General features: G+C 44.5%; 1 protein-coding gene and 1 pseudogene across 3 annotated transcripts in view; one reads left to right on the top strand and one right to left on the bottom strand.

The window, feature by feature from the left end:
• The window catches only part of LOC128424282 (stonustoxin subunit alpha-like), a 147078-nt gene that overhangs the window by 53912 nt on the left and 78206 nt on the right, over window positions 1-14960 (bottom strand). The window lies entirely within an intron of this gene.
• Window positions 5282-10529, top strand: LOC128424311 (erythroblast NAD(P)(+)--arginine ADP-ribosyltransferase-like; annotated as a pseudogene).

Here is a 14960-nt window from a genome sequence, read left to right as displayed (position 1 = left end):
TGCGGCAGAAAGAAATGATTGGAAGAACCTTCTAAAAGCTGCAGAAAATAGAAATCCCTCCTCCTTTTGGCACCAAATTTCTCAATACCTGGGTAGACCGTTGTCAAGGATAGAACCCCAAATTTCAGCTGACATCTGGGAAAGCTTCTTCTCAGATTTATATGCAGCTCACGCTGCCAGCAGAGGAAGGTTAGATTTGGCCCCCTTGCCTGAGTGGGATCCTGTTACCTGCTCTGAAGTGGAAACACTTGTAGGCCAATTTGAGGCGGGCAAGGCACCCGGAGACGATCTTATTTCCATAGATGTTATTAAAGCCAATAAGGACTGGTGGTGTCCACCCCAGCAGCTCTTTTTACTTATATAAACAAAACAGCACAATTTCCTCCAAGCTGGAACTCTGCACTGATTGTGTTAATTCACAAGAAAGGGCCGCGCACAGACCCGGCCAATTTTAGACCAATTAGCCTGCTAAATGTTATCGGGAAGATCTATTCAAGATTTCTACTTAACAAATTAACGACCTGGATGGAAAGCAACAATATCATCGCAGAGGAACAGGCGGGTTTCCGCCCCGGAAGATCAACAACAGACCAAATCTTAATCCTAAATCACTTGGCCACCAAGTACGCTGGCAATGGCCTAAAAGCCCTCCACGTCGCCTTTATAGACTTTAAGCAGGCCTTTGATCTAATTCCCAGGAACCAGCTATGGACAAAATTGGCAGCGACATCTATTGACCGCCTCCTTCTCCTGCTGATTATTAATTTGCATACAAATACCCTCCTGAGGATTAGGCTAGATAGTAAGGGGCTAGTCTCCAATCCGGTTGCCACCACTAGGGGGGTAAGACAGGGCTGTTTGCTTGCCCCTGCTTTGTTTAATTTCTATATTAATTCGCTAGTGGTGCATATGGCAAATGCTGATTTCCATCCACCAAAACTGGCAGGACGAGCCTTGAATGTCCTACTGTATGCGGACGATGCCGCCCTATTAGCTACCTTCCCCATCGGATTAAGGAGGATGCTTCGAGCTCTTCATGAATATGAGACCCAACACGAGCTCCAACTAAATTATGCCAAGACCAAAATAATGGTCTTTGCTGCTCGACTGAAACCTAATTTATGGTCAATTAATGGTATCCCTTTAGAGCAGGTCAGTTGCTTCAAATACCTGGGTCAGGTTGTAAGATCAAATAGGTCCTTCTTGGCGCACAGAGAATACATAGCCTCGAACGCATCCAAAGCAGCCTTGGTGATTAGAACCCTGTACTCCAAGAAACAGGCACAAACTGTCAAAGTTGCCTTGCGACTCTTTAAAATGAAAGTCCTCCCTCTTCTGCTGGTGGGCATTGCCTTGGGCTCACGTAGGGACTTTGAAAAATTGGAATCTATCCAAACCCAATTCCTCAGGGCCATACTCAGGATCCCCCCCTCCGTGGCAGGCGCGATCATGAGATTGGAAACCGGTTGTCAAGCCTTTAGGTATGTGGCCCTGAAAGCGAAGTTATGGCTATGGCTCAAGCTCTGTTTCAGACCGGTGGGTTTGGCCCCCTTGATTCTGAGGGATAACTTTAAATCTCCATGGGAAGGGGAGATAGTGGAGGAAGTGCAGAAGTGCGGGTTGTCCTCCCTTTATATAGAGTCCATGACGTATAGCCACGCAAAGGCGGTGATCGCTCAAAGATTAAGGGATATTGCCAGGCAGGAGGACATAGCCCGTGTGAAACCTGGGTTGTTTCTGGGGGAGCAGTTGTATCAGGCTGCTCCAGCTCGCTACCTGGCGGATATCCACTGCGTGGAATACCGCAGACTATTTACTGCGGCCAGGCTGAATGTTCTTGACTCGGCGGTTCTGAAGGGAAGATATGGAGGAGTCCCATATGACCAGAGATTATGCCACTGTGCATTGGGTGAGGTAGAATCCACAGAGCACATTTTACTGAGCTGTCCCTTCTACAACGATTTAAGACAGTACCTTATAACTCCATACTTACCCCAGCTCAGTTCCCGACAAAGAGGAAAGCAGACAGCATATCTGCTAAATAAGTCTTCTGGGAAAACAACTTTGTCAGTGGCTAAATTCCTTTTCCTGGCACTCAAGTGTCGGAAACGTATAACTGAATGCTTTGATGTGGGTTATCTGTGAGAGGTCTAGTACTGTGGCCCTACCTTATTTATGTGCCCCTATGATGTTATAGTTTATAATTATTGTGTAATGTTTTATTTCTGACTATCGGTCAAATAAAGGAAATTGATTGATGGTTTGAGAACCAAGGTACACTGTATTTGGCACTTCTGTTTTTGCTATTTATTTTGCGTTTTTGTTTTTGAGGATATTTTGGTTAATTTGTTTTTGTGACTGTGTGGAACCCAGTTCAACTACTGATTGATTCATTGTGTGACTGCAGAAATGGATAAAAGCCCCCCATCCAAACAATGATCAGTGCAAGTAAGAATTTTTTTTTTTTAAAAAAATTATCATCTACAATGCAGTCTTATTCATTTTATTGTGCAGTACACTGATTATTGCTTTCATTTTATGGATCAATGGTCTTGTTAGAGAGCAAAATTCATGTTAAATTGCTGTTTTAGGGGTTTTTAAAAGTCTGGAATGGATTAATCCTTTTTGCATTACTTCCTATGGGAAAACATGTCTTGGTTTTGGAACAGACTTCCGAAATGGATTAAGTTTGAGAACCAAGGTACCACTGTATTGTCAAAAATGGAATATAGAAATGCAATATTTTAGGAGAAATTGCTTTGCAAACTTGTGTGTGTTAGACAAACTTTCATACTAATCTGTGTATGTTAGGAGTAAATTGAACTAAGATGGGGTGAATTTTTAGCAGGACTTGAAACAAATATATACTCACAAATTGATGTGGAAATGTGGAGGGCTGGACTTGAGAATTGAAAAATGAGAAATGAAGATACAGTGGTGCCCCGCAAGACGAATGCCTCGCAAGACGAAAAACCCGCTAGACGAAAGGGTTTTCCGTTTTTGAGTTGCTTCGCAAGACGATTTTCCCTATGGGCTTGCTTCGCAAGACGAAAACATCTTGCGAGTCTTGTGATTTTTTTCCGCTCCCCCCCCCCTTTTTCTAAGCCGCTAAGCCGCTAATAGCCTTTTAGCCACTAAGCCACTAAGCCTTTAATAGCCGCTAAACCGCTAATAGCGCTAAGCCGCTAATCCGCTAATAGGGTTGCTTCGCAAGACGAAAAAACCGCTAGACGAAGAGACTCGTGGAACGGATTATTTTCGTCTTGCGAGGCACCACTGTAAACCAAAATTTGCCCAGCCCTAACCCCAACCTAAGCTATGGAATACAGTACATCCCTAGTGGGGTGTCATGTGCTTATTTTTTCTTATTTAGCAAGATACGCACAGACATATATAATTTAAAATACCGATGAAAACAGACTTTAAAAACATTAAACATATCTGAATTACTGAGATATACAAACCAATAGCTTTTTAAAAGCAATGTACCCAATGAAATTCCATGTCTCTGTAGGCTTGCCTGTGGAAAGGAAGTTTAAGCAACCTTTAAAAGAAGCCTGCCCAATGAGAGACGGAGATTATGTGGCCCTTGTGCAGGGCCGTCTTAAGCATATCAAGCGCTGTGGTGCAAGATCCCCCCCCCCCCGTTTCCCAGAGTTGTTGCCCTTTCCCAAGCCTCTGCACGGATCGCTCTCCTCCCGAGGAGGCTTGGGAAGGGAAGGAATATTAAGGAACTAAAATCTCCCTAGAGGGGTTTTAGTGACATTACATTATAAGAATGGCTGGAGGACGGAAAATCCAAGCAGAGTTGGACAGAGCATTTGTTCTCTTGGGAAAGTTACAAGATCAATTCAATGTTTTGGCTACAGAGGTTTCAGTACTATGCTTGACAGTGAATAACAGTGTTGAACCTGATAAGGACTTGAAACAGGAAGCCCATTCAACTGAACAAATAGATGAAACTGAAAGTTTTGACAAGATGGAGCAATATGTTGCTTTAGAAGAAAATGAAGGAGGAGCTGGAATTCTGCAGAAGCCAAAGGAGAATTGCAATTTGAGGCCTGACATGATGACAAAAAAAGGAAAATAAAAATTTGATGTGGAAAGCCCGGCCTGAATTGGAGACTGAAAAATGGAGAGATCTCCTTTGCTGGAGATCTGAAGACCTGAGGATTACAAATTTGCTGAAGGTGAAAATTGGAGCTTTGGGGACATTTGGATTTGAAAGGAGTATGAAACAAGAGTTGGAGTACCCCACAGGCTTTGTTTTTAAGTATGGAGGTCTGGCTGGAAGCAATATGGATCCTGTTGGGCCGGAGCCTCTCCGAGATTTGGGGTTTAATATCAAAGACTATCAAAAAGACCGGCAGAAAGAAACTGAGAGAGATATAAGGGCCTCGGACGTGAGATCTCCAGGCTAAATAACATAAAGACTGATGGATATTGGTTGGGGACTGGAACCGGGAAAAGGGTGGGTGGAGTTTGGGAATCCAAAGGGTATATAAATATAATCTGCTTTGCTTTTATATTTTTGCTAGTTGTATGGAAATTGGGAAAATCGTGGAAGGGAAATTTTGGTCGACTTTAGGAAAAAGGTTTAAGAATAATTAATGAGGTATAAGTATTGATGTGTAAATTTGGATAAGGTAAAATTGGTTTTTAAAATAAATAGAAATAAGGTTTGTAAAAATAAATTGAGGAAATGGAAGAAAGAAGAAAAGTAAAATAACAGCATGTTAGAACAATTTTTTAAGTTAAAGTGGAGAAATAAGTTAAGGATTTGCTGAACTGACAATCTAAATTGGAATACAAGAAGGGGAGGTGTGAGGAGGTCTGAGAAATAAGGTTAAAGAAAATAAGTAATTGAAACTTTATGTGTTTTTAATTGTTGTTAATTTTTGAATTTTTTGTATTTTTGTGTTGTTTTTACTTTGTTTATTTTTGTTTTTGATGTATGCTGAAAATACCAATAAATATTTAATAATAAAAAAAGGAGGCTTGGGAAGGAAGCTGCACGTCCACCAGCCCTATGGTTGAGGGGGCACAGCTGGCGGGCGTGTAGGGAAGGGGGAGGCAAAGCCACGCAGCTCCCCCACTCGCTGGGGCGCCCCTAAGAGGCCAGCGCCCTGGCGCAACGCGCCACTAAGACCAATGGGATAGACGGCTCTGCACTTGTGAAAAGTCCCAGTTCCAGAGATGGGATTCATGGAAGGCCACTCCTTCAAGTAAACTGATCCCAAGCTATGGAGAGCTTTGTATACTAATAGTCACCCCTCTAATGTGGCTGAGTAACAAACCAGAAGTGCAGATTGAAATACTCTTTGATGGTGTTGAGGGGAAGGATGTAGAGAAACAAGCCTCTCCCTCTTCCTGTTACTGGAGGAATCTCTGTGAAAACGAGACCTGTCACTGGGTATGTTTTTGCTAGAATGAACTTAGTTGAACATTGAGGAAAGGAGCTTCCTCTGCCTCCGAAACCTCAAATCGGCCTGTTTCCTGTTTCCGTGAGAAAAAACACATAAAGCTGCAAGTAAGTTTCAAATGGAAGCAAGCGTGCAGATAGAGATATCCGCTCCGCCTGCACCTAACTTGCTTCACCTCAAAAACGAACGGGCGTGGACAATGAAGTCCCCTCTCCACAGAGTCCTGGTGTTGCATCTGATGGGAATCTTCACAGGAGACAATCAGGTATGAAAAGGCACCTTGGAGGGTGGAGGAGGGGGCAAAGGTGGGCTTCAGTCCAGAATTCAATCTTAAATCTGGAGTTTGGGTTTCACCAGCCTCCTGTTAACAGGACTGGAGGAACCAGTAGCTGTGGCCAGGAAGGCCAGATCTGGAAGATGAGAAGCCACCAGTGTTGTCTGCAGGGTTTCAGGCAAGGGATTTTCCCAGCCCTTTCTAGAGATGCCCACCTGGGACCTTCTGGGGCCACATGTTTTTGCACACAGGGCTTTGGCCATTCCTCAGGCTCGGTCCAGGCATTCTCCAAGGAGGTCAGTCACTGACTGCCAACCTCCAGGGTCGAGGGTGCTATACATTGGCAAGGGCTGGCTTTTGCAAGTATCTGATTGATCAGTGGGCACTGTAGGTAACTGGATGCCAGACGAGATGGAGCCTGGAAAACATAAGAGCCTGCCTGTTGGATCAGGCCAGTGGTCCATCTAGTCCAGCATCCTGTCCCCACAGCCGCCAACCAGATGGGAAGCCCACAAGCTGGGCATGAGTGCGAGAGCAACTGGTATTCCAGCAACTGGTATTCAGAAGCATTACTGCACACAGCTGTGGAGGCAGAGCAGAGCCGTCAATGGAGAGCCTTCTCCGCCCCCTAAAGATCCAGAAATTTACTGAAGAAGTTGTTCACAGCTCTGCCCCCCAACCCCCAACAACTGGGGCAGAGGGATCAGTGCCTTTGTATGGAGCTGGAGAAGTCAGAAGGAAGGCTTGCTGAGAGCCCTAGAAGATACCAAGTGAAACATCGCTTCCTTGTTCTCAGTGCCAACTGGACACAATTCTACTTCACTTTGGGCATAGATATATTTTCGTTTTTTGCACATGTGCAGTTGGAAACAGCCTCAGCACAGACCCCAAACAAGGAAAGGGGGCAGTTTGTAAAGAGGTCTCATTTCCTTTTTATTGTTTTCTTAGAGCAGGTAGTGATTCGGGGAACACCTTGCTGATTCATAAAAAATTATGCACTGCTTGATTTGTGAAAACTAAACAAACCTCAACGTGCTTTACAAAAAAAAATAGAACAACAACAATTTATTATTTATACCCCACCCATTTGGCTGGGTTTCCCCAGCAACTCTGGGCAGCTCCCAACAGAATATTAAAAACACAACAAAACATCAAACATGAAAACCGTTCCCTAAACAGGGCTGCCTTCAGATGTCTTCTAAAAGTCAGGTAGTTGTTTATTTCCTTGACATCGCATGGGAGGGTGTTCCACAGGGCGGGCATTGCTACCAAGAAGGCCCTCTGCCTGGTTTTCTTATCATTAAGAAAAATCAACAATGTAAAACTTTCAAAAAAATCAAAACAACAATAGAGTAGAAACAGATTGAAGGACACACTCCTTTTTTGGAGGTTTTATAGCAGAGGGTAGATGGCCACTTGTCAGCGATGCTGCATAACATGACCTGTGATAGGAGCCTCTATCGCAAAGTCTCACCTTCCCAGCCTCTTCATACACTGAGCTGCTTACCCATATTATTCTTTTCTGCTTGAGGTCTCCCATAGCTCCAGCCCAAGACAAGACCGTTTTTCAGGCAACGAGTTAACGCTTGACATGGCCCTGAATTCCTTCGATGACCAATACGAGGGCTGTGAACAGACGATGGAGAAGGAGATTGCACGGCTAAACCAAACCGAGCTCCTCAAAAACAAAATTTATGCCAACGCCTGGAAATTAGCAGCCAACTTGAGGGATGATAGTAAATGGCCCAGAAACCTCAAGCCAGAGTACACTGCAGCAATCATGGCTTATACCTTTGAAGAACCCAAGTTGTATCCTGATTTCAACACAGCTGTAAGAGAAGCTGGGGAATCCAAGGAACATTATCGGAATAATTTCAACTTCAAGACCTTCCACTTTCTCCTGACCAGAGCCCTTCAGGCTCTGAGGATCTCCAACACCCCCAGCCCCCCCTGCTACAAGGTGTTTCGAGGGGTCAGAAATATCAACTTCAGCGCTACTGTTGATGATACGGTCCGTTTTGGGCAATTCACGTCCTCATCATGGGGTTCTCATCAGAGAATTTTCTTCCTTCCCCAGTGAGGAGGAGGTTCTGATCCCACCTTATGAGCAGTTCAGGGTTGTAAGTTCCAGAAAGGATGTGGATGGTACAACCCACATACAGCTCCGCTCTGCTGGGAAATTCAGCAAATACAACTGTGCAAGTGGTAAGAACCCAAGCAATTACTCCTGGGATCAGAGAATAGCCAAGTTTCTTTCCTTCCTTCCTTCCTTCCTTCCTTCCTTCCTTCCTTCCTTCCTTCCTTCCTTCCTTGAATGGAAGAGGGATAACTGTCATTAGTCATAGAGTAGACCTATTGATATCAGTAGATTTAAGTCAATTTATTTCATTGCTCCCACTCTGAATATGTCTAATGTTGGATGTCAACCCCTAATATAACGAAGTAAAAGCAGCATCAAATAGCAGAGTTAAAATTATAGTTACAAAGCAGAGGCAAAGAAAGCAAACTTCTAACAGGAAAATTATATACAGTACTGTAGTTGTTAAAACAAATGTATTCAAAGATGAACCCTGTCCCCCCAATATTGGAATGGTAAAATAGCAGATCATTTGTCTCCTTATTTATTCACTACAAGTTAACTTCCTACCCAGACACACTTTTCTGAAATGGTTCATCCACTTTCTCCTTTATTGTATTTCAACTTTGAATTTTCTTTTGTATTTGGTAGTTACTCTCCTTTTTATTGCAAATTAATACGATATTAAAAATCAACAAAGGAGAGTGAAAAGGGCATTTGTTTGTCACCAACAGGAAAAGGGTTCCTGGATTTATTACTTCTCCCTAATATAGAATGAGATAGGCATTGCAGGGTTGACATATGTCCTCCTTTTCCAGGACACGTCCTCTTTTTCATGAGTAGAGAGCGATCCAGAGTTAAAACTGGAAGTTGGCAGATGTGTCCTTTATTTTGCTCTAGAAAGGTTGTTTTTAGAGGGCTAACAGTGCCCCATCCTCTACTGGGATGAGGAACCTCAGGCCCAGGAGCTGAAGGAAGATGCCTCAGGACTCTCCCTTGGCCACAGCCCTTTGCCTCCTGGGCTCCACTCCTCACTGGCTCAGCTCTGCAGCCTCCTCACATACTTTTTGCGGTGTGGAATGTGTTTGTGGGGTGCAATAATGCTGAGAGAGAAACGGGGGTAGGGGGTGGATGACCCCTTTTGGAGCATGAAGGATAATAATACACGAACGACTAATGTTGTGGTTCTTGTTTCAGGTGGGAACTATGAGGACGATGCTGTGGACCAGGGGTCACCCAACGTTTTGGACCAGTGGGAACACTTCGAATTCTGAGAAGGTGCTGTGGGTGCTGGTCACCAGAGACGCCAGCTTGTGAAAGCGACTGGAGGGGCCAACGTCGTGTGTGCGACGGCGCGACGTCAGGAGGAGCTGGGGGCAGAGCTGAATGCAGCAGCTGTGTGGCCTCAGTGGTCAGTGGTTCTGCCTCTCCTCCTCCCAGGGCCACCACTGACAGGAGGCTGCTTTGAACCTCCTTCCCTTCCACAGCAGGAAGAGGAGGAGCCAGAGGCCGGAGCTGGGCCACCCTTGGCTTCACACTCCGCCTCCATGATTTTTGAATGTTGGCAGGGTGTCCATACCACCCAAAATATGGGGTGGGGGACAAAAGGTCTCAGCCCCCAGGAGCTGGTGCCCCTGCCAGTCACAAAATGGCTGCCTCGGGGATATGGAGCAGCACAAAATCCTAGCCTATTCAAAGGTGGACACCAAATCTGGTTGGACACATACCACGTTGAGATCCAACACACTCCCTGCTGTTAAAGACAGAAAGAGGACAATGGGAGCTAAGATGATCCCCAAATGTTTTCCATAAGCCAGGAAGGTGATAGTCTTGGGGACACATTGATCTCTGTCCTTGTTTGGATGATGATCATCTGGGCATTTTGTGCAACGTTCTGCATCTGAGGAAGCGGGAAAGAGCGGCTTCCGCATCACTTACCTCCAGAACCACCTGAGCTCAATTACATTATGAGAATATATGATGCTGTGGGGGAGGTGAGGAAATAAGAATTTGTCAATACGTAGAGAGAGGCAAAAAAATATTTAGTTCCATTTTTTTAAAAAAAAGTTTACCCTTGTTACTGCCTTTCCCTCAAGGAGACAGAGGTGGTGGACAAGGTTTTTCTCATTTTGATCAGCAAAGCAACATTGCGCTCTAGGATTGAGAGGCAATGACCTCTGCAAATCAGCTGTGTTAAATGATTCCTGCCTAATCCTGAAGACGTACCCCTTTACCTTTGCTTTGCTAATGCAAACAGTTTCCTATTGCTTCCATACAATGCTCCTACTAGTTGTATTGCAAACATTTCCATATAATGTATTGCTGTGCTTTTACTATGTTAAAAATTTGCCACTTTTCATCATTTGCCAGTTATTCTTCATAATTTTCCAAATCATTGCCTTTTTCATGTGGCTTGGTATAAAATAGCAAAAAGGAAGGCGTTGTGAGCAGTGCATGCTGAGTCCTCTCTCTGCTGATTTTGAACTCCAGAGATGGCTTCCTTGTGGTCATTTCTTTCAACTCACTTCCTGGAATTGAGGTGAATAAAAATACAGAAGCCAAGAAGGATCCAAATTCAACAATTTATTCTGAATTCTCACAAAAAAGTATGAGTGAATTTCCACCATGAATTTGGGACAATAAATTTCCCCAAGGAACGCACTCTCCCTTGAAGTTTCTCACCTTCCTGTGCCGAGAAGGTCCCTTCCGCACACAGAGAACAAGCAGAGCAGCAAACTGGCTTTGCTCCACAATGCTTAGTATTCATTTCATTGTCTTATTGCATTTATAAAGGTAAAGGGACCCCTGACCGTTAGGTCCAGTCGTGACCAACTCTGGGGTTGCGGTGCTCATATCACTTTAGTGGCCGAGGGAGCCGGCGTACAGCTTCCGGGTCATGTGGCCAGCATGACTAAGCCGCTTCTGGCGAACCAGGGCAGCGCACGGAAACGCCGTTTACCTTCCCACCAGAGTGGTACCTATTTATCTACTTGCACTTTGACGTGCTTTCAAACTGCTAGGTTGGCAGGAGCAGGGACCGAGCAACGGGAGCTCACCCCGTCGCGGGGATTCGAACCGCCGACCTTCTGATCGGCAAGTCCTAGGCTCTGTGGTTTGATTTTAATTAATTTTTATAATGAAATGTTTTTAGAATGTTGTGCTATTTTGTTGTTGTTAACCGCCCTGAGCCCGGCTCCGGCTGGGGAGGGCGGGATATAAATAAATTTTATTATTGTTATTATTTATTATTTAACCCACAGTGCCACCCATGTCCCTTATTGCATTTATATCCAAACCCTATTCTATTCTATCCATTACACAACAAAGACGGGGAGATTCAGGTTTCATTTCAGGAGCAGACAGTCTTGACAGAATAAAACTGACTAAAAATGAATCACCCACCTCCCAAGTTTGTAAAATACTGTTAAGTTTTGCTGCAGTGGTTTTGACTGCTTCAAACGGGGCTGTATAAAGCCCCCACTTGTTCTTCAGAAGGAAAAATGGGGGTCAAGGAGGGGTTTTTTGTTTTTAACCAAGGATGACCACTGGGTAGAAAACCGGTAGCTAAACAGGTAATTAAACAGCCATTTGAGTCCAGGTGGGGAAGCACCAAACACCTCAATGTATCTTTACTTACAAATGAGGCCTGGTGGGTTGAAGGGGTGAGAGAGAGAGAGAGAGAGAGAGAGAGAGAGAGAGGAATTGTGCAAACAGAGTAATAATAAATAAAATCCCTGAACCTTGGAAATGGCCAGAGTTTCATGCCATCCTCGCTTCCCTCCTGCAAGTGGGGTGATTCAGAGCATCCTTTGGACCCCTGAACAGATTCCTTTGCATTATTGCATTATACCTTCAAAAAACAACACAGCAGCAAGTATAAGAAAATATAAGGGAGACCCAGGAAATGAGGAAACAGAAGAGGCAGGTAGGGAATCTTTTGTCGGGAGAGCGCTCTGGGCAGCTCCCGGATCTCCAAGCGGATCTCTGTGGTATTGCACAGCAAGAAGAATGAACCATCCCAAATATGGGAGCGGAGCAACCTCTATGGGTTTCCTCGGGAGCAGCGTCCCCGGAATCTTACCCCCGAAGTTTTGGAGCCCAAAAAAGAAACGAAGGCGAAAGTGAGCGACACGCAGTTCCCTTCGGGGCCGCGGGAGGCAGACGGAAACGAGGGCACTTTCGGTTTCGTTTCCATTCACTCGGGCGGAGCTTTTGCGCACCAGCTGGGCGGACGGGGAGGGGCGGAGGGGGCTCGGCAGCGGCTCTCCAGGCCCGACCATCCCCGCTTTGTCTCCCGGTCCTCGCGCATCACGCGGGGAGACTCGCGCAAGAGGACAGCGCGGGCTGGGCGTGAGGACTCCTGCTGCCCTGGGCAGGCTTCGTGCTAGGAGGAGGGACCTCGGACGGATGGACTTGGCTACGCCCATGGGCCCCGATCCCCCTTCCCTCTTGCAAGCTGGCTCTGGCGTTGGACGGGGAAAGCGCAAGGCGCTGCCCACGCCCGGTCTCCCCGGGTCTCGCCTCTGGCCAAGGAATCAGGAGGGAGATGCGCGCCACGGCAGCGCGCTCAGCTGAGCTTCCAGGATCCCGCCGCTCTCCCCGCCCTCCTGAAGGGCGTCTTGGAACAAAAGGAGGCGCGATCGTGGGATGCTGAGCTCCGCATCCGTCCACCTTCAAGGCTGAGAGATTCTGGCACAGTGCCGGATTGAGGTATAAGCTCAACGAGCTATAGCTCAGGGTCCCACTCTCTTGGGGGGGGCAAAAATTAAAGGGGAAAAACCCCCTGGATGTACATTTCCAAAATATAAGATAAAAAACAAATCAAATAAAACCTACATCCAGCAACAGGGTTTGTGTGTTGTGCAGGCTCCTATGATGTAAGTCTTGGGCCTCGCCTGCTAGCCTGCTCCCTCAAATATCCCTGGTTTGCTCCTTTCTATATATAGGGTGCCTACATCCTGCTATTTAATTAATAGTAGTTTGCATCATATATTTACACCTATTATTGTTTCATGTTATAGCAAGTTTCTGGAGACTAGATGATGAGTCTTTGTAAATGGTGTTTCTAAAGGAACTTTTTTTATTGCCAAATGCCAATGTGTTTGCATTATTAAGTTCATTATGAATAAATCATTTTAAGTTAGAGCTTAATAATTATTTCACTATTAATATACTTAATTGTATTTCACTATTAATATACTTCTTAATTATATTTCAGTTCAACAATTACTTTGAAAACCCCCCACGTATTTTGTTATGTGCAAATGGCTTTAGATACCTGTGAGGTCCATAAATTACCATATAGCATATATTCAACACAAAAAACAGTGACCATTTGTTGTTGACAAAGGACAGCTGGACATAGAAAGGGCCCCATTACCTTCAGGAGCTGAGGGCCTCATCAAACCTCAATCCGGCCCTCTTCTGGCACACGCAAAATGCATTGTGGGTGGGCAGCTCGTGCCTGGAAAGGGGCCGTTTCCCCAGCCCCCCCTCAAAGTGAGCCTGAAAGATCTGACTTCTGGAGGAGAAATGCCCCTGCGAAGTGTGGAGTATGGGCTTGTCTCTGACGCCCTGTTGTCACGCAACTCGCACTTTCCTGCAAGCAGGTCAGACAGAATGCTTGGACAGCGAGCCGGTGTTTGAAACTCACATTTTGCGACACTTCATTCAAACAGCGAGCAGTTTCTGACCTCTGGGCACAGTACTGATTTCAGATTAAAACTGCAGAGCAGAAGGAAAGGAGGACCTTTTTCTGCCTCCCGACTTCCAGCTACTCTCTGACGAAGAGACCCTCTTACGAATATTAGGGGGGTGGGCAGGGGAAGGACTAGACCATGTGAAAAATGAAGATAATATTTTAGTTGCAGTTTATTCGTTTTCAGCTTTGTATTCTTGTTATTAAAAAAGCGCACCTAGACATTCCGTTGTTGCTCCCATAACCTCGGTTTAAGGTGCCATTGAGTTCCTAGCTTTCATTTCTCAGTTTCTAACACTGCTGGAAGCGACCTTGGAGTCATTATGGGATGGACAGTTCTTTGCCTCTCTGCCTCTTCCAGGGAGGAGTTTCTGGAACAGCTGAGATGCATGTGAAGGGAACCAATCTTAGAATCACATTCTAATATCTGAGCAACTAGAGAATTCATGCAGCTTGATGAATGGAAAATATTCAAATTTAGTACAAACAGTTTGTAGCAAAACCATCTTCTGTCACTGCTGTTACCACCAAATATGACATGAATATATGGCTCGCACCATATATTTCAAAATACCAGTAAACCCCAGTTCACCCATCAGCCCCTGGGGTCATTTCCAAGGTAATTTTACCAGCCAGAATGCTTGGTAAAAAGGGGAAGTGGCCTACATATAGAGAAGGAAAATGGAAATTAAAAGATTATGAGGAAATTAAAGACCATTTTTAGAGCTGGCTGCATTACAAACAATTACATGAGATGTGTAAGGAAGATAATAAAAAAGGGTTTAGTTATACAATCTCTAGATTTCAAAAGGTGGTTATAGAAAAAGATGCGAAGAATGGGAAACAAAAGATGAGGAGGTTAAATCAGTTATGATCAAATGGGCACAAGATATAGGACACAATATACAATTTGAGGATTGGGAAAAGGTGTGGAAAGTGGATTTGAAATTCTCTCCACACCAGTACAAATAACAAAAATGTAGAAAACCGGGTCAAATATATGTTGGAAATGTAAAGAAAAAGAAGGTACTATGTATCATATGTGGTGGGAATGTAGAGAAGTTTTAAAAAATTGGGAAATGATATATAATGAATTGGAAAAAATGTTTAAAATGACATTTGTAAAGAAATCAGAAGCATTTTTGTTAGGGATTTTAGGACGAGACCTGCCAAGAAAAACAAAGAATTTATTTATGTATGCCACAACAGCGGCAAGAGTCTTGTTAGCACAAGGATGGAAGAAGGAGGAAATCCCAGCGAAAGAACAATGGCAAGAAAAACTGATGAGTTATGCAGAGTTGGCAAAGTTGACGCACAAACTACGGGAGAAGGACAATCGTGACTTCAAGGAAGATTGGGAACTTTTTATAAACTATTTTTTTAAAAAAACAAAATGACTTGGACTCCTTGGCAGGTTTTGAATAAACATCCACAAATTTATTAATAGAATATATGATAGATAAGATAGTGGTATGTACAATTTTTAAC

The sequence above is a fragment of the Podarcis raffonei genome, chromosome 12 (genome assembly GCF_027172205.1).
Source record: "Podarcis raffonei isolate rPodRaf1 chromosome 12, rPodRaf1.pri, whole genome shotgun sequence".
Taxonomy (NCBI): domain Eukaryota; kingdom Metazoa; phylum Chordata; class Lepidosauria; order Squamata; family Lacertidae; genus Podarcis; species Podarcis raffonei.
The sequence above is the reverse complement of the archived record's forward strand: the minus strand, read 5'-3'. Positions and strand labels throughout refer to the sequence as shown.